The sequence below is a fragment of the Adiantum capillus-veneris genome, chromosome 25 (assembly GCF_014529385.1).
Source record: "Adiantum capillus-veneris isolate H3 chromosome 25, ASM1452938v2, whole genome shotgun sequence".
In the NCBI taxonomy this organism is placed as follows: Eukaryota; Viridiplantae; Streptophyta; class Polypodiopsida; order Polypodiales; family Pteridaceae; genus Adiantum; species Adiantum capillus-veneris.
Window position 1 is genome coordinate 95,249,657 of NC_140955.1, and position 23,933 is coordinate 95,273,589.

The 23,933-nt window shown below is 41.7% G+C and overlaps 1 pseudogene; it reads right to left on the reverse strand.

Annotated features, from left to right (window-relative positions):
* Positions 1-15,363: 15,363 nt before the first annotated feature.
* On the reverse strand, positions 15,364-16,626 carry LOC147425322 (uncharacterized; annotated as a pseudogene).
* Between the last annotated feature and the right edge of the window lie 7,307 nt (positions 16,627-23,933).

Genomic DNA, 23,933 nt, shown 5'->3' on the forward strand with positions numbered 1-23,933 from the left:
TGAAACAAAGTTGCATGATCCACTGGTCGTTTGGCACTACATATAGTACAATTGGTAACATAAGAATCTGTGTCTGCGTACATAGTTGGCCAATAAACCCCTAATTGTTTCAGTCTTCTCTGGTGTGTTTTCACTGTTGAACAATGAACTGCGCAATCCTGAACATGTGCTTCTTGAAGGTAGCACTCGAATTCTTTCGGATTTATACATAATCGTAGGATTTGGTCCTATCCAAGATGATACAGCCATCCTGCTATCAATTGGAAGTTCTTTGTTTGTCGAATTGTTTGTTGTTTGGATCTGTATTCCGTAATATCAAACCCACTTCCAAAGGAGAGAATGCTAACAATTTCCTGAGACCATTTGGGTACCATTTCAATATTGAAAAGATAAGCATCTGGTATGTAATCATCTACTCCTTCAGGAGCTTCCCCGTTGTGTATCCTTGAAAGATGATCCACTAGTAGATGGGTTTTACCCTTTTTGACCACCACTGTGAAGTCAAACTCTAGCAATATAATAAACCAACGTACAATTCTCCTTGTATTGCATGGTTTATTTATCAGATACAAAAGAGCTTGATGATCTGTGAAGAACAAAAATTTGTTTGCAAGCAAATAATGCCAAAATTTCTTTACAGCATAAATCATTCCTAACCCTTCCTGCTCGATGGTTGTGTAGTTCTTTTCCGCACTGTTTAACTGTCGGCTCGAATAGCAAACCGGAAAACCCATTGTTCCCTCTCCATGTTGAACCAGAATACTTCCAATGGCATATGCAGAAGCATCAATGTGAACATGGAATATCTTTTACCAATCTGGCGCCTTCAATACAGGTGATGATATAAGGTTTTCCTTCAGCTTTTGGAATGAAGTTTCACACTCCTCGGTCCAATCGAAATTGACTAGCAAATGATACAGAGGTTGTGCGATAACCGCATACATGTATATGAATCTTCGATAATATCTGCAGCGTCCCATGAAGGATTGCACTTGTTTCGCATTAGTAGGCCTGTGTAGGTCTACAATGACTTTGACTTTGTCTAGGTCAGTGGTTATGCCATTTCTTGAGACAATGTGTCCTAAGATGCGGCCTTGCTTAACCATGAATACACACTTTTCCGGGTTAAGACAGATTTGATATGTCCTGCATTTTTCAAAGACCTTTTGCAATTGGTCAATATGCTCCTCTCGTAGAAGAGAGTGTACACAAAGATCATCCATGTAAATTTCTAAGAATATTCTTAGGTATTCCTTGAATGCATGAGTCATTAACCTTTGGAAAGTGGCTGGGGCATTAGTTAAGCCAAACGACATAACCCGATATGCATAAATTTCCCATTCTGTGGCAAATGCTGTTTTGTGTTGATCCTCCCTTGCTATTGCCAGTTGGTTGTATCCTGAAAACCCATCCAGAAAGGAATAAGCCCGTTTTCCAGCCACTCGCTCAAGTACATGTTCTGTGATTGGCAAGGGATAATTATCCCTTATGGTGGCTGCATTTACCTTTTTGAGGTTTACATACACTCACAGTTTTCCATTCTTTTTGGGAACTATCACAATGGGTGACACCCAATCTGTATGTTCAATTTCATAGAGATGAATTCAGCTTCCATCAGTTTATCAATTTCCTCTTTGATTCGTTTAGAAAATGTGTCATTATATGTATAAGGACGTTGTTTGCTAGGTTTTGCATCCGATTTCAAAGGAATTGTATGTTGGCATATTGATGGATCAACTCCTTTGAGGTCTTTATAGGACCAAGCAAATACATCTTTATACTTCTTGAGAAGTTGTGTTAGTCGTTCTTCCTCTTGAGGCTCTAAATCATTGGATATATAGACCGACTGAGGCTTTTCACCTGGTTCTGCAAGGTCTATCTTTTTTGCATTTTCAGGCCCATCGTAAGATTCTTGGTTGGTTCTTTCCTTGACTGGTGGTGTCATGATGATTTTTCTGTCCTGGATAGTAAATTTCCGATAGTGTGATGGTACATTCATGTTTTCCCTTTCTGACTCCCCTTTACCATCACTATCTTCTTCAGTAGTCCATATCTCATGTAAAGACCGTTTCAGTTCTAGGTATTTCTGTTTACGCTCCAGTTTCGTCCACTCTTGGTCTTTTGTTGTTTCTTTTTTTTATTTTTGAGATTTTTGTGATTTTGTTTCGGTTTCATACCTGTTTTATTTCCTCTCGCGTTCTTTCTTTTTGATCTTTTGAGAATAGTGAGTTTTACCTTTTTTCCTGGGCATCAGGTTCTCTCTCGCTTTGTTTCTTGCTCGTTTCCTCCTATAGCGTTCCTGGCGTCTAGGGTGTTGATTAGCAAAATCATAAAACTTGATATTCTCGGTTTCATTTCCACGCTCACTTGAGGTGTCTGAACACTCATTATCTGCATCATCATTTACTTCCAGATGTTCAGAGGAGTTGTAAAACTTTTCTTGTTGTGGTGGTTCTATCATCTCTTTTTCTCTTGGTATAATGCTTACCATGTAGTAGGGTATCACATCATAGCCATCCTTATCGCAATTTTTTGTTATTGGACTATCTGTAATGGTACAGACATCCAATGTTGCTAGTATGTGTTCCCATTCTAGAGGTTCCAAGGCATCTTCAGGGAAAGGTTCGGGAATATACTCTTTGTCCTCTATCGCTCTTTCTAAGATGCATTCCTCTCTTCTTAAGCTTCCACAATGTGAAGCTCCGCACATCCATAGCTCTTTTGGTTGCCCTAACCATGCTGGGAGTTATGATCCTACTAGTGTAGCTAAATCAAACTCTTCCACAGGTGTTTAGTTGACATCTTTGTAACTATGGTCTTTCAGGTGTATTTTAGTTGTTGTCTCGCCATGTCTGAGGTATATGTGGTCATAATCCCAATCTTGGACCACCTTCAATTGTCACATGAATGGTCGTCCCAAGATGATCTCATAATTGTTCTTTTTGTCGAAATCGACTATTGCAAAGGTATGCTCATACTCCATTCCGCATAAAGTGACAATCACTTTTTCCAAGAGTCCTAGAGGCTTCTCCATGAACCCATCTGCCAATTGCAATTTCATTCTGGTAGCCCTCAAAGCTAGTTTTCCCCATTTTTTCCAGATTTCCTTGGTGGCGATAGCAACTTCTGCTCCACTGTCAAGAATAGCTTTGGAAACTACTCGGAATTCTACTGGTAGCGTGGTGTTTCCATCTTCTCCCTCGCAGTATTCTCCAACCTTGTTCAATGGTACCGGCCTAGTGTTTAGTTGAGGCCTGTCCAACTCTTTGATCCCTTCCTGTAGCTTCAAGGTGGGGTCTTTAACTCCAAATTTTTCTAGGCATTTACCTACTGTGGTCCACATGTTTGGTCGTAACCTTAGGAGTTCTGCCAATGTGATTGTGCATGCCACCGGGGTGGACAACAACTCAATCAATCCTTGCGAATCCATCACTTTGTTAGAAGAAAGTCTTTGCGATGGGATTGCTCTCACTTCCGACTTAGCTTCATAATCTCCTAGGTAAGAGGGTAAAGTTCTCATCGAGTCTGGTTGGCTGTGCCCCGAACTAATTGATCCTTGGTCTCCCCCTTGTGAATGGATCTCAAAGTTCATTTGTGACCTTCCCTCAAATTCTTCAATAGGAGGTAAAGTTACATTCTTTTCTTTTCTCGTGCTATTCATGTTGTTACTCATCCTATTAGCCTCGTTGGCCTCACGGATTTGCTTCCACAGATCGTTGAAACCGTTACAGTCCTTACCCATTTCTGCCAATATTTTAGGCCGGAATCCGTCACTTGTCCCATCTGTGGTATTTGGCACTATGATAGGCTCTCCTCTGGACTCATAGGCATTAGTGAGCCTTTCCTTTGTTTGTACATGTTTCTCTAAAGTTGGTTAGTAGGGGTTGGAGCTGGTCCCTCATGCCAATTTGCAGGTTTACCCAGTGGGTCTTCCATCAATGATTGAGCTGTTTCAATCATCTTTTTACACATATCCGCCTTTGTTTTTCTATTTCTGCATATGGATAAGTCATCCACCTTTGCTCCTGGGTTTGGTTCTTTTTAAGTCGAGCTTCATAATCTTTTAGAAGTGCATCCAACTGCTCATTTACCTTGTCAGCCAGTACAGATCCTCCTGATCCTGCACTTTTGGGCTCTGCTATTTCCTTGGGTGCTATGGTTGCTATGGTGTGTGATCTTCAGCTAGCCAGATCCTCTAACCGCTCCAATCTATCCTTTGTATGTTTTAACTCCTCGGATAGAGCTGTTGTTCTCGTTCTTTCCTGGCTTTCCTACGCGCCTTTCTAGCTTTCCAAGTGCTTCTCTGATTTTTCGTTTGTGAACTTTGGGCATCAGTTTTTGGTCCTTCAACTATGGGTTCGTTCGTCCTTCTTTGAGCTTGGGCTCGTGTTACCGCCTGGATGGGTATGATTGTTTCATTTTCAGATCCTCCACTGGAAGGTACTGTTTCTAGCATGTTCAAGGTGGTTTTTGCTCCTTTGGTCGGGTTTTTAGGGCATTCAGGAATCAAATGAGTAATTCCACATTCTGGGCAATACGCATTGACTCTAATGATTTCATCATGAGGACAGTCTCTCAGCCAATGGTCTCCACCACACTTGTAGCAGGGTCCCTTGGGTTGTTGAGGTGCTCCTTGAGCTCCTCTTTGTTGGTATGCATGTCTCTGTCCGCCCATGCCTCCATTTGCTATGAACATCAGTGTTCGTTCATCTAAGCTATATCTTCCTTCTCCTGCTGCCTGTGCAGCAGTTGGTGGTCCTGTATTTCCTATCATGCTCCATGGTTCTGGTGTCGAGGGTTCTTCCGGTGGATAATAGAGAGGGTTTTTTGCATATCCATTGGGGTATTCATAATGTGCATGCATAGACACCAAAGCCTTATCTTCTGATTCAGTTACGGTTGGTGTGTATCTTATACCAATTGGTCGTAATCCTGGTAGGGGTGGTTGTTGCCCCAACACCGGTTGTGGTCTTTCTACACCTACAGGTCCTGGTAGGTTGCCTACTTGATATCTAGGCATCGGTGAAACTTGAGGAGAAGCTATCGGAGCTTGGGGAGCGTAAGGTCTCTCTCTCACATATCCCTTGTTATAATAACATTCCTCGGTCCCATGGTTTGTCCATTTTTGTTCAATAGCACACCACTTGGGCTGTTTAGCCTGGGGTTTGGCGTACAAGTTGATCTTTTTTAGCACTTCATCTACAAGCTGCTCCTGGTTTATAGCTACTTCTCCTTTCGGTGCTATCTTAGAAGACTTGCTTCCACTTTGTTGTGAAGACGAATCGTCATCAAGGTCCTTGAACTCCCCCTCTTTGTAGACTGCACAATTGTCCACAAGGTAAAGAGCCTCCTTGGTCAAATCATTCAACGTCGTGCTCCTCTTCATATGTAAGTCTTTTTGGAGATCTGCATTCCTTAGTCCCTGGATGAATATCAGCATAAGTCTAGACTGAGTTGGCAGTTCTTCAACATGACATAACTTAACATATCTTTTTAGTCTTAGCGCTGTCTTTCGTACAGATTCTCCATCTTTCTATTTGAATTTATGGATCTGTGAGATAGTATTATGAGCTACTCCCCTTTGTGAGAATTCCTTGATAAACTCGTCAAACACTTCCTCCATAGACTCAAAGTCTCTACGCTCTACAGAGTCAAACCAAGTGGCAGCATCATCCTCTAGGGTTAGTCCAAACCCTGCAAAATCTAACACCTCTTCGGCTCTAATTACACGCACAAAGACTGCTACATGATCTCTCGGGTCTCTGCTTCCTGTGTATTTCTTGTTTACACATTTTTGCACTTGAGAAGTTCTAATTCTTTGATGGTCTACAAACCTCATCATTGGATCTCCACGTCCTAATTGATATACCTCCTCAAGTCTTCTGTAATAGACTGGTTCCTCTCCCAGTGGTGCTCCTAAGCTATAATTTCTAACGGTTCTCACTGGAGGTGGCTCTTCTCTTCGAACTTGCTCTATGGGTGGTCCCCCAGTCTCTGTTGACCCTTGAGTCTTTGGCTTACTCTCTCCTTGATACCTTGAATAGAGTGGTGGTTCTTGCAAATCCCTTAGCCCTCGTGCAGCTTGGTAACCATCTCGATTTCGGTCTGGTTCCATTGTTGTACTCTGTCGAAGCCATGCCTGCAATGATGGCTAGTTTGCCCGTTGGTCTTGGTTGTTGAATGCTTGCGGTCGTGTGGAATGTGAGGTAGCGTCATACTCATCTGAAAAAGGATTCGTTGACTTGCTTGGGGTGTAGGTGGCTCTTGGCACTTCCTCAAGGGCATATGCTAATGCTCCTGGACCTGTTGCCCTTTCTACCTCCTCTGGGAGAATACGTTGGTATTCTCGCCCGTATCTATCAACAAAAACTATACCCTTCCCCATAGCAATTTCATAAGAGAATAAGTAAAGAACCTTGTCTTTGCTTAATTCGTTTATGTATGGTTCTTTGCTGCAAAAGTAAGAGACTATACCCTCACTCTCATGCTTGTAGATTCCCACGTTCTCGTTATAAGTTGGAACCCTGGTTGTTTTCTTATCATACATAAAAATAGCTCCGGGTCGATCAATGTTTGGTGGCAGTTCTTGAGCTTGTGAAACCATTTTTCCTTTCGCCATGTTATCTCCATATCTGTTGTAATCTTCACGGTTACTAACTATCAGATAGTGGTTCCCCTTTTCGTCTCGGAATCTATCTCCATCATCATAGACTCGGATTATCTCCAATATTTGAGCTGGCCTCTCTTCGATACAAATGCACTTACGTCCTCGATAGTCATAATAGACTAGGGCTCCTCTCGAGTTTGTTCCCTCTAAGAAGATCACAATGAGCTTGGAATCATTCAAAGGATTTTGGGAGGTGCTTCCTCCTGGCATAGGTCCATCATAGGTGAAACCTCCTGGCTGTTGACTACCCATCGTGAAGAAAGATTTGTATGACGAAGTGTCAGTATCACTACCTTCCTCAATAATCGGTGCTAGCGGATCTAGCCTTGCCTGAGTTACACTCTCTTCGGTGGACACTAAGATACCTTGGTCACCTGCCACCTTCTGGTCTCTAACAATGTATCTTCCTGATCTTAAATTCATCAAACTTATCAATGCAATTTATCACAAATCCAACCACTCACCTGGCAAAGGGTCAGTTTCTGCACAACTTCTTGCTTTGTTGCTGAATATATCTGTACACAAGCGTTTTGATTTCGGCAATCGAGTCAAAGCATTTATTTGCTAGAGGTTATTTTAGTAATGATTGGTATAACTGGAGAGTTAATCTCAACCACTATTGTATTTTATACATTGCTGATGTTCTGGATTAGGTCTGCTAATCTGAAATTGTACTTCCCTCGGATGTTGATCAATTTACACGAAAAAGTCTGTTCTGGAACCCTTAAGCCAAATGGAATCTCACTGTCTATGCCCAGTCAAATTTTCTCTTCAGTAGGCCCCAATAGACATCGTACGCGTAGGATGTCTCCTACTTTGTTTTGCCTGGATTTTTGCACTGTGGTTTCCCCTTGATGTGATGAGCCCACAGTTGTTTTTACTTTTTGATTTGGACACCTATTAGTTGGTCAATGAGTTAGAAATCTGTTCCGACAGCCTGTTGTTGATATTAATCAGTCTAATCAACTCCAATTTGGACGAAAATTGACTAGGAGGATTGCCTTAGGCTATACAACACCTTACTATGCTCACTGTCAAAGTCTGGCTTCAATTTCTTGCTTTAGACATCCTACGTGTAGGATGTCTTTTTCATCAGAATGGCTTCAAACTCAAAGTCCAGGCTCCCCTTGAGTTGCTGATCACTTTGGTATACATCCTACGCGTAGGATGTCTTTTTCATCAGAATGGCTTCAAACTCAAAGTCCAAGCTCCCCTTGAGTTGCTGATCACTTTGGTATACTCAAAATTTGGTTTGGAGTCCAAAATCACTCTGAAGACATCCTACGCGTAGGATGTCTTTTTGGCCTCTTTTACCCCAGACTTGTCCCACAGCTTCCCCTTGATGTCAGTAACCCAGTGGTATGCTTAGATTTTGATTTGCATTTCAAAAGTCCCAAATTTCAGATGTTCTTGCCTTTTTCAGTCAAAAGAGCTAAAGTCCCCTTTGAACCCAATTTTATCACCCAAATGAGGTGAAACCCCTCTCAGTCACTCAATATATCATGCAAGACATGCTCATGCAGCCATCTTTTGGCACAAATTGGGTAGGATGTCTGGTAGTTTCAGTCTATCTGGCCTTATCCTGTCAAGATATGGTCAAATTTTCACTTTCCAATTGAAATTAGGGTAAACCCCACCTTCTGAACACACTGGTCAACTCAAAATCCCAAAATTCCCACAAGATTAGCCTGTAGACATCCTACGCGTAGGGTGTCTCCTGGCTTAATTTTTTTTTTTTTGTTGACAGGAATGCTCCTGATGCTCTGTAGATCTATCAGAAACACTCACAGTAACTTTTGGACTTCAATTAGGCTTTCAAACACACTTTTGTGTCTTTTTGCGTCTTTTACAAACTTGTGATGACTTTACCAAGCAAGTATACATGCATGAATCGCTCTAGATCCTGAATCATGATGTCCTACTTACTCTACTCCTACTTATCGTGTGAAATGGTGATAATGGTGTTTTGGTTGCTTTTTGGCCTCTCTGGACTCTCAAGCTCTCCTCTCACCGCTTCTACCACTCCAACTCCTACTCAAGAACTCGACTACTACCTAAAACTATCTTGGTCTACCTAATCTACCTAAGTCGAAGGATTTAAGCCAGACACACGCTTCCTAGACTCCCTCTAAGACCTAGAGAGTCCCCCACCCTCTGATCCTATCCAAATGTAAAACAAAACTCTTGGCAAGCCAAAAATCCCAATCCTCAAGGATTAGTCTCGGTCACCTACCTAAGGTTTTCGTCCCCGGCCGTGGCGCCAATGTTGGACGGATACGCCGTGACGGACGTCAGCACAGCGAGAACTCACTTAACATATAATGTCAGCTAAGGATGAAGCTCGACCCGCAGGCGCATGGAAGCAAGCATAAGGTGTCAACCTACACTTGACCGACTCCTAACTAATTCCTACAGAGGTCTCTACCAATTGTCTAAGTCACAGCCTTCAAGAGTGCATAAGAGGAAACTTCCTACAACGCTTTCTAGAGCCGAACACCCATCAAACAATCTCGAAACACCATAGAACTTGAAGAAGACCCTACTAATACCAATAGGTCGCTCTCCCTAAGGTCTATGAACTAAAATCCCAACCCAAAACACCCGGTGCAAAATCACGTAGGATGTCTGGCCGAAATCTGCAGGTCTTCGTTTCCGAAATCTAAAGTGTCTAATGTGTAGTTCTACTCAATGTGAACGCGTGGATATGCTGCAATGCAAAATCGGGCAACGTATGCTCACCCAAACACCTGATGAAGCTCGTAGAAGAAGCTCGCAAAACCGGACCATACGTGCGCAATGTAGGTATCGGTGCGTAGCTCTCGTCGAGGTAACACGATGCACTTCTTCGCACTCGATTCTGACCACCAGTGCACACGTAGCGTCAAGATGAAGCTCGCACTCTCTCTCGTACACAGTACGCTCACTTACAGACTTCAAAACTTGTTTTTTTTAAATGACAAAAGGTTTTTCATTAAGGTCAAAAAGTGGTATATATACCTTACAATTCTCAAACCCGAAAGTTCTGATATCAACCATTTACTCAATCTAACTATCAAAACAGGGATACAATCTGGAAACTTCTATAAGTCCCAATATTTACAAGGTGAAAAATCAAGTTTTTCTCAATGAATGAATAATTACAAAAATAATAATCCTCCAAGTAGTGAGTTGCCGTGGGGTGTGTCCAGCTTCTAACACAATCAAAAAACACACCCAATGGCTTAAAGTTTCTTAAAGTAGGGGTTTTACCATAGTGTTTTCTAGAACAAAGGATTGGAGAGTATTAATAAGAGTTTGATCCATCATGTGAAGTATTGTTTTTTTTTTATAATACTTTCACTTCTAAAGAGTCCTTTTATTTAAAGACTCCACAAAGATTCATTATATTAAATTATTAAATTTATTTATTATTCTCTAAGCTTATTAAATCTATATTTTTTAATGAAAGCATTAATATGTTCTTTTGTTTTAGTTTTTAGTGTGTTTTTTCTTTTATTGCTTCTATTTTATTTTCTTTTCATTTTATTTTGTTTTCAAGGAATAATGTGTACTGCGTATCTTTTACCTTTCAACCAATGTGAAAGGCTATGTCCATTTCGAGGCTCTTAACTATCACGATTAGATAGGTAGAGATAGAAGATCCGGCTCGTGACCGGGCAAAAAGTAGGCTCGCTGGTACACACGACCAGGCTCTTAGCCTCTCACATGCTTCATTTTAATACTACAAAAACTAGACATGCAGCCTGAGAGAGAGAGAGAGAGAGAGAGAGAGAGAGAGAGAGAGAGAGAGAGAGAGATGTTTTTCTTCCTACTAACGTGGTTTGAAACCCGTTAATCTTGAGACTGACTAATCTCGACTCTCAGCTATTAAGTTTAGGGAAACCTTATCGAATCCAAACATTGTCGGCAACAAGTTGTCATGTTGCATAGCAAGTTAGAAGGAACAGAGAGAGAGAGAGAGAGAGAGAGAGAGAGAGAGAGAGAGAGAGAGAGAGAGAGAGAGAGAGAGAGAGAGAGAAGAAGAAGAAGAAGAAGAAGAAGAAGAAGACCACAAGAGACCTAAAAATTTTAGCCGATGAACATTGATTCTTGAACTCAAGGGCCTGCATGCTCACATACTTATACAAGGAGAGGAGGACATAACTTTTAGTATCATAAAAACAATCACATTGACCTCAAAGGTTAGAGAGAGAGAGAGAGAGAGAGAGAGATCATCCTTAAAGGTCAGATTGACCAATGTGACCGAGTACAACATGTAACATGCTTGAAGACTATGGATATAAGGGTGGCCACTGACAAGTTGAATCCATGAGGTGGCTAGGAGAGAAAGGTATGTAGGCCATGGTATGGAAAAAAATGTGGGTAAACCAAGTTTGATGTGATCAAAAGCTAAGCACTCATGTAGGGTATATTGATCGTACTCTCAAATTGTTAAGGGATGTAATTCGCGTACAAAAAGAGACTCCCCTCCATGTAGTGCCTCAATGCTTTGTCTCACATTTAAGGGAGTGGGAGCTAAGCCAAATGGCTGCTATGGTATAAAATATGGGTAAGGGCAAGCATGTGAAGGCTTGAATACAGTCTGCTCTCTCAAAAAACAACATGCATGTGTGTGTGTGTGTGTGTGTGTGTGTGTGTCATTAGCTCTATGTACCTCTGTCTAACCACCTTACAACTAACACGTCTAATTAACGCTAATTACCTCTACTCACACACTGTTCAACACAGTACACTGCAAACTCATAGTACAATCAACCTTCTCATTGTCTACTCTACTGCTCACTGTCTACACTAACTAGCAGACCTACTAGCACCTACACATTACAGATCTTAGCAAATTTAACAAAAAACCTGCACATTTCAACGCTAATAGATTCTAAAAAACCTGCTAAACATGTGCATTATAGCCACTTAACAGATCTACACAAACTCAGACAAAAGCATAAAAATAGATGCAAGAAAGGCTTCTAGAGGTAGCACTGAGTGCTCCTCAAGCTTTAGTGCAAGGCGGTCCCTAGCAACGCCGCCAAAAATGTGCGCTTTGCCTCACATGTTGGAGGCTGGGAACTTGCATGTGCATTGTATGCGAGCCTCGAAAGGCTACAAGCACACAACTAGATAGTCCTAGCAAGCTCAAAGAAACAATGGTGTATCATTCACCGCTCAATGCTTCCGTCGTGAAGGATTCTGTGCTGCAAAGAAGAAGGAACCACCACCGATGCCGTGCTCAACCGCCTCATCGCCACTGATTCTGACGCAATGCTCGATCACTCTCTCTCTCTCTCTCTCTCTCTCTCTCTCTCTCTCTCTCTCTCTCTCTCTCTCTCTCTCTCTCAAGCATACACACACACACGCACATTGTTTAAGGCATAGACATTCAGAATAGACAAAGCACATAAATCAGAATGGAACTGGAACTGGAACAGAACACAGAAATTGACAACAGAGTAAATCCGCCATAACTTCCGCATTCACATTCCCAAGAAGATACTGATCGATAGTTACATATTTCGAAGACTAATGGGAAACGCCCTTTCCCAAGAACACCCCTTGGAATCCAAAAAATACAAAAGTTCACATTCCAACTTCCACTAAGTAAAACATCCCAAAATTCCTAGGCTTAACGCCTGGCACAGCCCAGTGGCTAGAGCCACAGGCTGACCTGGACCCACAATCCCTTGATCAAACAACCTGCTCCCCAGCATCTCCTTCTGTATCTGCCTTTTCTGCTGCAACATCCGAATCCGTCTTCTTTTCCGCTTCAGCTTCCACTTCTGAATCGCTCCTCCTGCTACAATCTGATCAGGTCCCAAAATATCACTGCTCAGCTCTGCTGTCCACTTACTCACTGCCCCTGCATTCACTTCAATCTCCTTACCTTTTTCCTTCAACTCCTACATCTCTGCCACTAATTTCTCATTATCCACCTTCAATTCCTCATTCTCCCTCCTAATGCTCTCTTTTCCAGCTAGCTAAAACCAATTTTTGAATCGGTCCGTCGATACCTCCATGTGCTCCCTCCAAAGCCTAGTAGCTTTATTCCACATCTCTTGTGTATACTCCAGCACTTCCTGCTTCATAATATCTGCATCCGAATCTGCAACCAAGATACCTGTCATTCCCTGGTTCTGCAATGCGGCTTTCTCCATATCTATCAACGGAGTCAATCTATTAATCAGGAAAATATTCTCAGTGTTCAACTCCGCCACTTTATCTCCCAGTTCTTTGAATTGGTCATCCACTGCAGCTTTTAGTTCGTCTCCCCACTTAGTAAAATCTTCAGCTACACTCAAAACTTCCGCATTTCTCGCCAAAGCCTCTCCTGTAATCCGTCTAACTTCCTCCTGCAGTCTTTCTTTATCTGATCTCTCCTAAAAAAACTGCATCCGCACTTTTTGCAGTTCCCACTTTGGGATAACACTACATTTATGCTCCATTTTCTCAGCTTCTATCACCCTCAGAGCTGCATCTTGATTCTGCATAAACTCATTCAGTTGAGTCAAACTGTTAGCTGCCTCTTCCACAGAAAAAATTCCCTTATGCTCATAACTGTCACTGCTCTCCGCTTTCACTTTGAAACTTTCCAGAGCAGTCTTCTCAACACCTCCACCCATTCCTTTCATGAACAACGTTACCTTCTTGCCCTTGGACTCCGATTTCTTTGATTCTGATTCCATTGTGAAACTGTTCGGCTTTAATTCCGATTCTTCCAAACCCTTCCAAGACACTTTGAAAGGTGATTTACCTTTTTCAACTGTTGGAGAGCCCAACAACAATTTCCTTCTCTTACTTCCATATGCTATTCCCTCTTCTTTAGCCACATCTACCACTGGTGTCTTCAAACCTGTTGCTACTGTCGGAACCTTCAGAACATACTCGAAAATTGCAGCCAAATAAGGTGCTACTCTGCCCACTGCTAGTGTCCGATGTCGGTCTTTTTTTCCAATTAACTGCATCCGATCATAGAACTGATGCCCAATCCACTTTAATGCCTCTCTCCGCCTGAAACAAAGGAGCAAAAGCCTCCTTGGACATGTAGGCAGTCTTCTGGAGGATACACACTTGTTCCAAATACCAAAACAAATTTGAAGCTCTGTTTCCACCCGCATTCTTCACCATGTAGTATGCCTTCGTACCTACCGGATTTCCGAATTCCCTTTCCATCTGGGAATCGGTCAGCTTCCTCGTCTTAGCCGGCACAGTTAGACAGGGAACCTTAAAGACTTTAGACACAAGCTTTGGTGTCAAACGCACATCTGTTGTAATCATTCCATCACTTTCCTTTATCATATTCCACTGCTGCTCAGCGAGTTCATTTTCTGCCCATGTACCCCATGGTAGACATGCAAATTCATAAAGACCGATATGCTTTAGCCATACCTGGGTTTCCGCTTCATTAGGGTCAAACGCTGCCACCGCCATCTCAACGCTACCCTGATCACTCAGAGATTCAACCTCATTGCTTTCCACCTCAATATGCTCTTCCTGTTGCCACACTTTGAATAGCTCCTCCATCGCCATCTTCATCGACCTGGTGTTCGGCATCGCTTCTGACGCATCATCTTGCATACCCGCCATCAGCTTTCCATTAGTAGTCTCAGAAAACATTTCGCCCTTCTTCCTCGACTTAACAGTCACTAAATTGCGACGTTCACACACTTGGATGTGATCCCCAACTCCTCTCACCACCTTACTCTTATGATGATGAATTTTCTCCACGATTCGGGCATGCCATGCAGGATTTGCCCAAAAAATATTCATCCTTAAGTGAGTCACATCAGCACTAAGTGAATTTTTTTGCCTTAAAATGAGTACCCCCACGTATTAGTACCTCTGTACCCTTTTGCCCAATTCCATTCCTCCGACTTTCCACTTTCGAGACTTCAAATCCGTCAGTCCAAATTCCGACTTCCAATCCGCAATCCGAATTCCGAATTCCAGATCCCTTTACAGGTTGAACATATCCTGACATTAAATCTGCATTCTATTGAACATCATCTACTTCCACGTTGACATCATCTCCTTGACTCCCAAATTGGCAAATGGCTTGACAATCGCCATGATAAAATTCAGCTCCATCTACATTTCCAAAGATGACTTCATCATTTGCTGCAATATCTTTAGCATTCCACAACACCCACTGTGAAATTTCAAGAACTTTTAATATCTAAATTTGCTTCTTCATTTCCGCCTGAATCTGAATTCCAATCTAAATCTGAATTTGAATCTGAATCTCACTCGGAATATGAATCTGAACCAAAATCTACACTTGGGATACTCCTCTTTATGTCCCTTATACAACAGTGCCCTATCTCCTACATATTTGTTCTGATTTAGTCCAACCCAAGAAGAAAATGATGTTGTTAGTCCCCACAAAGTATCAATGTCATCCTCCTTGTGACACTGATTGTCATACCTCTGCATCAAGCTTTCCACTGCTTCGATTAAAATTTGCATCTGAATTGGTCTTTGCATCCAAAAGTGTAGCTAAATCCAAATCCAAAATTGAGACTGAATCTGAATTGAAATCTGAATTTGATTCTGAATCACATTCGATATCTTCCAAAATTTGACTTGCTTTATCAACTGAAAATTTTCCCTCAATATCTCTTCATATCCATCTATATGAAACTGCCGCAATATGGAATGCCACCTCCAACTTCCAATATGAATACCATCATCCTCAATCTCCTCCGTTATGCTGCTGTCATCTTCTGGTCCTTGCTGGTGCAACTATTGCTTGGCTCTTTTGACATCCTCTTTTGACATTTGCTTTGAAGTCCGCTTGAAATGATAAAATTCCGCCATGATATCCGCATTAGCATGCACATCCTCCATTTGCTGCTGACAACTGTCCTCTTCAAATGTATGTGAATTCCCAATGAGCATGACACTTCGATCAGTCAAAAAGGAATAATCCTCCTGTGCTTCATGGACACGCTTCCGTGGTAGGATAGAGGTAACCAGGGTTTCTACCCGGCTCTGTTCCCTGACCTCATGTTGCTCCTCCTTACCTTGCTGCCTTTTATCCTGCTGATATTTCTGATCATCCACATGGTCTTCTTTTCGACTTTCGACTTGCATTTGCTGAGCTACCCCCCATTGATTTTTTGATTGAAATTGTTGTGTACATTGTTGGGATACAATTTCCACAATATTTGCTAACTACATATTTCCATCAGTGGATCTTCGTGGTGACAATTCCTCCGAAACTGAGTTGTTCATTGTTGTTGCTGCAAATTCCTCCTGAGTACATCTGATTTTTGAAACTTCTTCCTGCTTTGACTCTTCATTTGTAATCCTACATACATTCTCAATTGAACCCAAAAATAAATCAATCACCTCTTCTTCTTCATTCCTCTCTCTATCCATCACCTCTCCGTTCATCCGACTATCCACCTGTCCATTCCTCACATATTCGCCTCTTCAAATGGTCTTTGATTTCCGTGAACAACATCCTCAATATGTATGATTTGCTTCTCCTCTAAATAATAAATCTCATTGACAAGTGACAACACCGACATCAATTTCAGCAATGGATATTTCATCTCCACTCTATGAGCACACTTCAGTGGTAGGGTAGGGGTATCTAGGGGCAGTTTTAGGCTCTCTTGGCCAACCTCCTTTTGCACCTCCTTCTCATGCACCTTTGGTATCCCCACATGATGGATGTCCGTCTCCAAGCCAACCCATCCGTCATCATCATCACTTAATTCATCTTCAAACTCAGCCGCATATGCATCTCTCAATCTCTCACATGCTTCCTGCAATTTTCTCACCTCCTTCCTGCTGGAACATGATGTCCTCCTCTTTTCTTTATGATTAGTCAACCACTCATATGCCCTCTCTAAGTCATCCTCAAAATCTTCCAAATTATCCCATGCTACTTGTGTCCCATCAATTGATGCTTTATGCATTCTTCGGCTAAATTTTTGAAGTTTTGAACACAAATCCACCATACACCACTTCCTACATGCATCTCCCTCTAAAACTCATCAACTGCATATGAGCAATCCTCCACTTCATGCTTCCGACTCATGCATACCTTACATTTCTTCCTCTTCTTCTTTTGACTCCCCATGGCGCTTATCTGCTAGAACTTTGATTTGAAAAAATTGGCTGCTTTCTGACTTCCACATTTTCAACGGTTCTAATTCCAAATTCCGCAATTTGACTTCAAACTCTGCAACAGTCATTCTGATTTGAATTCTGATTCTGCAGACTTATCTGATTCCTGATTCTGGTGGTACTCAACTTCCTGCACTTCCTCCTAGTGGAACTTGACTCCCATAACTCCCCCCTGGAGGAACTGATCCCCGGGAATTTCTTCCTGGTGACCCTCAAAATCTATGATAATAAATCTGGTTCATCTTCCACTTCTTCCTTCTGTCTGTCTCTCAGATAATCCTCTGGTACATCCAAATCTTCTTGTCCAATCTGGATATGTGTCCTCTTTTGCTTCTTCTAGGGCAACATCAAAATTTTGATGACTTTCAGAAAATCAACCCAACTCCATCAACGTGAATGTAATTGTCTTCTTCTAGAGTGCAAATAACTGCCCATACATACTTGCCCTATATTGAACGTCCTCCCTTCATTCAGTAACTACTTCCGTCTCTTCAGCACTCGCTCCCACAAGAGAAATCAGAATCCGTTCATGCTACATCATACATACACCGTGATCGCCAAGTGTTTAAGGCATAGACATTCAAAATAGACAAAGCACAGAAATCAGAATGGAACTGGAACTAGAACAGAACACAGAGAAATTGACAACAGACTAAATCCGCCATAACTTCCACCTTCACATTCCCAAGAAGATACTGATCGACAGTTACATATTTTGATAAGACTAATGGGCAACGCCCTTTCCCAAGAACACCCCTTGGAATCCCAAAAGTACAAAAGTTCACATTTCAACTTCCACTAAGTAAAACATCCCAAAATTCCTATGCTGAACACACACACACACACACACACACATACACACATCAGCACACAAAGGAGAAGGAGACAGAGATGGAGCAAGAGCACGTCTTAGCTTGCACCTCGAAGAATGAATATTTTTAGGTCAAATGGACCTTTTATAAGAGTTTGACCCATTCACACATGGGCACCCACAGTGGACGATCGTTGCAAAACTACTGTAAAAATAAGATAAGTGGTGCACCTCTCTCTCTCTCTCTCTCTCTCTCTCTCTCTCTCTCTCACACACACACACACACACACACACACACGTGTGCACACGACTATTTAGAAAACCTCTTGTTGCTGCAGTGAAAAGATAGATGAGTAAGTGAGTGCATGCACACAATGCTAGATCTCGACGGTCCAAGGACATGAGGGACCGATCGACCAACAAAAAATGGAGCACAAATCATGAATTGAGGGGCCAACAGGTCGCTAGGGGCCTCCCTACTTGCCACCAGCCAGATGCTCTTTGTTAGAGATTGGAGCTTGCCCCAAACTGGCCCAAGTCTTCTTCTTTGCAAAAGAACTATGGGTGGTGCATTGACTGACCCAAAAATTTGGCAAGGGAAGCCGATATCATGCAAGAGGCAGGCACCAATGCATGGGAGGCTCTTTCATCGTCTGTGAAGAGATTCCTGTAGAGCATGCAGGGCTATGAGGGGATGGAAGGTCGGTTGATGATGGAAGCGTCATACGGCATTGTTGTGTGAATAGGTAGACCTAGGGGTGGAGTATGGGTGGTGAGGGTGCACAGTCGGGACCATGACCCTATTTGGTGGGGAACAGGGTGTCCCTAGAGGGAGCATGGGGCTGCTTACAACGTGTAACATACTTAGTGGCCACATAAACAAGTATTGAGGGCAGCACTTGTACCAAGGGAAAGACTTTTGTAGTCAGAGGATGGTGATTAGGGTGTTGGGATGCAAAGCTGAGTTAGAGAGGTGAGGGGTGAAAATTGTTGGGGTAAATGCAAGGGGTTCTAGGGCTATGGTGGGTAACGACAAGAGCTCAACACCTTTGAAAAGAGAGGTGGTCACAAGGGGAACACAAGCTTGAGCACTTGGATAGCTCTACTTTTGGTTGTTGCTGGTGGAAGCTACCCATGCCCGAGTTGGTAGACCAGTGCACATCGTGGCAAGTAATCGTGGATGCAAGGCTCTTGCACAAGTGGTTAGATACAAAAAAATTGTTAAAGCAGTGGCTTAGGTGGGCCATATTAGCCAATGGCATCAGGTAGGATTTAAGTCTGGTAAGGCACACAAGGCTAGGCACAATCTGGATTAAGAGAAGGGCAATAGCTACAGAATGATGAGCTTGGCCATCAACAGCGACAGGTGCTTCCACACCCCTAGACTAATCTAATTGCATGATGAGTTGCATCAACAACGACAACACCAATAGGCAATTATGCCTAGGCCCATAAGCATGCCAATCGAGGCATGCATATGATCCTTGCTATGCTTTGAATAATGTCTGGTAATTATTTTATTTGCAACAAGACAACACCTCTTTATCTTCACTCATAATCACAAGGAGAAGTCAGCATTAGTGCTCTAAAAAGGCCTTGAAAATGGTTGTCATTCTAATTGAAAAGATGGGAGAGAGTTGCACCTTTCCATTGGCCAACTACTGGGATTCTCTCTGATCCAATCATTAGTGTATGTGTGTGCAACTGAACGTCCGATCTACCTCTCTCTCTCTCTCTCTCTCTCTCTCTCTCTCTCTCTCTCTCTCTCTCTCTCTCTCTCTCTCTCTCTCTCTCTCTCTCTCTCTCTCTCTCGCGCGCGCGCGCGCGTGCACACACATACACACACACAAACTCGAAGACATATATAGAGACACTTAGCTCTTACCCCTACACTAGAATAGGGCCCTCCTCTACACACAAAAGAAATATTTTTTTGCTACCAAGCTAAGATCACTAGCCCTTCTACCACTTCTAATTCTTCTAGCACATTAATTTTAAAAAAAAGAGGGAGGGGGGGAGGGGGACAATACCTCATAGAGTTTGATGCCTAGAAAAAGTGGGTGCGCGCACACACACTTTTATACTTACATACTTTGAGTCAATCTAGGATGCTTCTAACCTTCCTTTAGCAACTACCACTTCACCCTACCGACACAAAGAGGCTTTTTTTAGTCCACCTTAACCCCGTTCCCTTTTTTTTGCTACTTCACCTACTGACTCTCTCTTATCAATCACGATGACCTCTTTTTCTTTCCCCCTTAGAAGCCCTCATGCGTAAAAGGATATGCTTGTCCCTAAATATATATAGGATATGGGGTATGCAACCGTATTGGTTGATATAAGACTCCATTGACCACTGCCTACCTAGGTCTAAAACCAAGACATACATACATACACACACACCTCCATACTCTACACTAACTAGTGATTCCTTCACCAATGGGCAGGGACCTCTCTGTGGTTTCACAGGCTAACATTTCCACTCTCGGGTCTCATTCCTAAATAAAAGAAGGACACCAGCCTGGATAGGGACTAGAACTATTTACCAAAAATGGAAACTATGAACAAATTTAACAACAGAAGAACCTCAAGAAAGAAACAAAAGATCTTAATTGTTAATAATGATACACCAAAAACATTTTTACAGCTCAATAAGCCTATCCATCACATGATCGCAAACGCAAGAATCACAAGCGGGGCACATATTAGGCCTTTCAACCACAGGAAGGAATCATTGAGATATTGTCACGTTGATCTCCCTAGTATGAGGAGAGAAGTTAAAAGGCTCTCTAAGAGGTAAATCAAAGTGAGGGTAAAGATATATCTTTGGTGAGGTAGAAACTGTGCAAGAAAAAATACCCGTTCAAAAAACCCACGATGCATTGGTCTTCGGACGCAGTTATATCGAAGATCCAAACCCATAGCTTCGATAACCACAGCCGAGAAAACATTGTTGTAGAAGTGATCCCGAACCCAGAGTGTCACCCTTGTTATGCCTTGAAACATCCACCACTTGGTTTGTGCTACTAAAGTTCCTAAGCAAGGGAAGACCAGGTGCTCATATCGCTCTACAGAATTTCTCCCTATTGGTGCACTTGCTTATTGAAGATGAGAAATGGCTATTGATCAAACCAGCTCCTGCCACACTGGTCCATAAAGTAAGAGATCAAAGAGACACATGATTAAAAGAGAAGCGAGAAGTCTTGAAAAGAAGAGAGAAAGAAAAGGGATAGAGGAAGGCAAGATCACGACGAGAGTGAAAGATAATTTATGTCTTATATAAGATGAGCAAACGAGCAAAAAAGAATTAGAGGGACATAGAAGTTAAAGATATAGCATTTTGCACTACTGGTGCTGGATAACAAAGCCATATAACTTTGAATGGAGTTCATTACATCTTGGTCCTAATAATGGTGTAATTCATAGCTATTGGTTATAGCAACTAGCCTGACAATAGATCTATTCATTGTATTAACAAGCATCACTCTGATGAGGCAATATACATATATTGAGCAAATGTATGATGAGGATGATCAGATAATGTAGAAGTATTAATATATCTCAACAATTTTTATTTATTTCTTTAGCAACCAGCTTGATTTGCAATTGTACTAGTGAGTAGCGTTAAATGGTAACCTTGCATTTGAACTACATTTCTACTCAAATGTATATATTTTTTATCAAAGTTTTAACCTAGTGTTCATTCTCTCTCTCCGTAATAGCTTTTTTCCATACAAACACCTTACCCTTCTTAGATCTTTATGCATTTACATCATATTTTTCTCTTCATGCTAAATGTAAATAGTAAACTTAATTCTACTCTCCTAGTTTTTTTATTGCATATTCTTTTAACTAATTACCTTTACTAATTTAAATAGCTATCTACATCCCATAATTTGTAAATAAATAATTTATGGGCACTTATCTTACCCATCTTCTCTCAAGGGTAGGGCTAACCTTGTAGGCCTTCCCTTCCCCACCACTATGTGACCCAACTCTTGGATCATTTACTTGTGTTGGTCAACAAATCTTAAATATAATGTATATCTCCAAAAAATCAAACTTTATTGGAGCCTACCTCATTTGTTTAAGGTGGATTCTCTTTTGAAAAAAGCATGCTACACCTTGGATGCATGCTAAAGGGCCCCCTACAAGGAGACTTGGTTCAAAAGGTGTTTTGGATGCATCTTGAACGCCTTAGCTCGTGGGTATACTTGAGGAACACTCCAAAATCAGCTTAAACACTTTGAGAAGGTCAACTTTGCCTTTCACAGCACCCAATTCTGAGGTACGGGCTGAAAGTTATGGTGAAAACAAGGTGCTGCGGACACTGTTACTGCAGGTCAAAGTTACAATCAGGTAAACCACAAAGGTGAAAAGTTTTCTTGACTTATCCAACATTCTAAAATACCAATGGGGAGTTAAAAACCACTTGCATGTGGAGGGGTCGGCTCAAGATGCTTCCAGAGACACAACAAACAGGATGGGGACACTCTGCAGGAGCCACTGAAGGGACATCATGGTGGGGCCCACATACATTATCAACCCTTATGGAGCCTCCACGACTTAAAATGCTACTTTTAATGAAAAAATAAGTCCCTTATTTGCATAATTGAAGGAATGGTCAAAAGGGAACCTGACTATGGTTAATTACCTACCCTAGTCAAGTTTAACCTAACCCAAGGTCTTGTACAGCTATAAAATGGCCCTTTGGCAAGCACAAAAATACACACACCTACTCCATTGCTGCAAATAAGCTCCTCTAAGGTTAGGGAAGCCCTAATCTCTCTCTCCTCTTGTCTCCCTATCCATTTCCTAATCTCACTATCATAAGCGGCACCATAGAGAGAGCATCAATATGCTATTGCTACCATTCTCTTGCAAACATTTCTCTTACCATACTCATCCCTAAATAAGGATTGTAGATTCTATATGAGAGCAAGGATATCAAGTTCAATGATCTATCTCATGGTTTGATCAACAAATAGTTACAATTGGGGTGTCATCGTCACACTTTTGCTCTAAACGCATGTAAAATTGGTAAGCATATCTTGGCAGCTTCTCATATTTTGTGCTCATTAGGTTGCTTGTTTGTTGAGAAAGTTTTTTGTGCACCATGGTGTCTATTTGCTTGGCTTCTCTCCTTATGTTGTGTGTAAGTAAGTCTTGGGGCTGCATAGATGGAAAAGAGCTCTCTATGCATGCCGCCTTATGTGTGTAAGTAGTCTCTTCTTTTGGGAAAGGAAAGGAGTTGTCAAGTATTTGTGAATTATGGTGTTTTGAGTTTTGAGGTTTTGTGCTTGCTTTTCTTAGAAGTATATGAGCACTAATATGGTGAAGGTCAATCTTTGCATGTGAGTTTGTGCAGTGTTCAAAGGGATTGCTTAAGGAGTGTGTGTTAAATGGTTGAAGGGCATTTTGTGTTGAAGCACATAAGGAAGGTGTGAGTGTGTGTGTGTGTGTGTGTGTGTGTTGTATATGGTTTGTTTTGGTTTCCTTCTTTCTCCATAAAAGAGGGTGGTGCCCCTAAGAAATATGCGTGTGTAGGGTCTCACAGAGTGGTTGTCTGGTGGGAGCCTTGAGTTGAGCCCCATCTCAAAAAAATCCGCTCTCATAAAAGTGGTGCCCCCACTGAGGAACTTTCCTAATTGCCTTCTATTCTCCTCATGAACAATAGAGTTGCACCATATGCTTTTCATTTTTCACAGCGCATCAGAATTAACATTTGTGTAGATCGCAAATTTTTTTACCAACAACGCATTGTTTTTATGTTTGGAGCAGAAAGACTTGGTGAAATCTTGGCATCTCCAAATCCCATTATTCTTCCATTCATTAATCATGATGATTCATTTGATGTCCATGTTTTTATTTTGTTTTGAGGCAGGGACAAGAGGCGCTTAGATAGCGATCCACGCAAAGGAAACTTTCTTCAAGAGAAAGAAAAAGGAGAACACATTGTCACATGAACCAACCTGGAGTTGCTTCTCCTTTTACACCCATAGCTCGTCAATCTGTGCACATCATAATTGCTACAAAATTTAGATTTCAAGCAACCATTAGGAGAATTTTTGGACCCACTCGCCTTAATGAAATTAATGCCTCAATCAACCCTTTTATTTTGCCTATGATAAATTATGAACTAACACTTGATGTATATATTTTCATTTTGATGTGATCACTCATCGTAGTCAAAACTTTGTGGTACACAAGCCTCCTTGTATTGTAAAAATGTCAAACACTTTTCCTACCTTTCATTCTAAAAATGGTGAGGATGCACAAGAATTTCTGGATAATTTGGAGATGGCACACCTCATCTCTGGGAGAGAT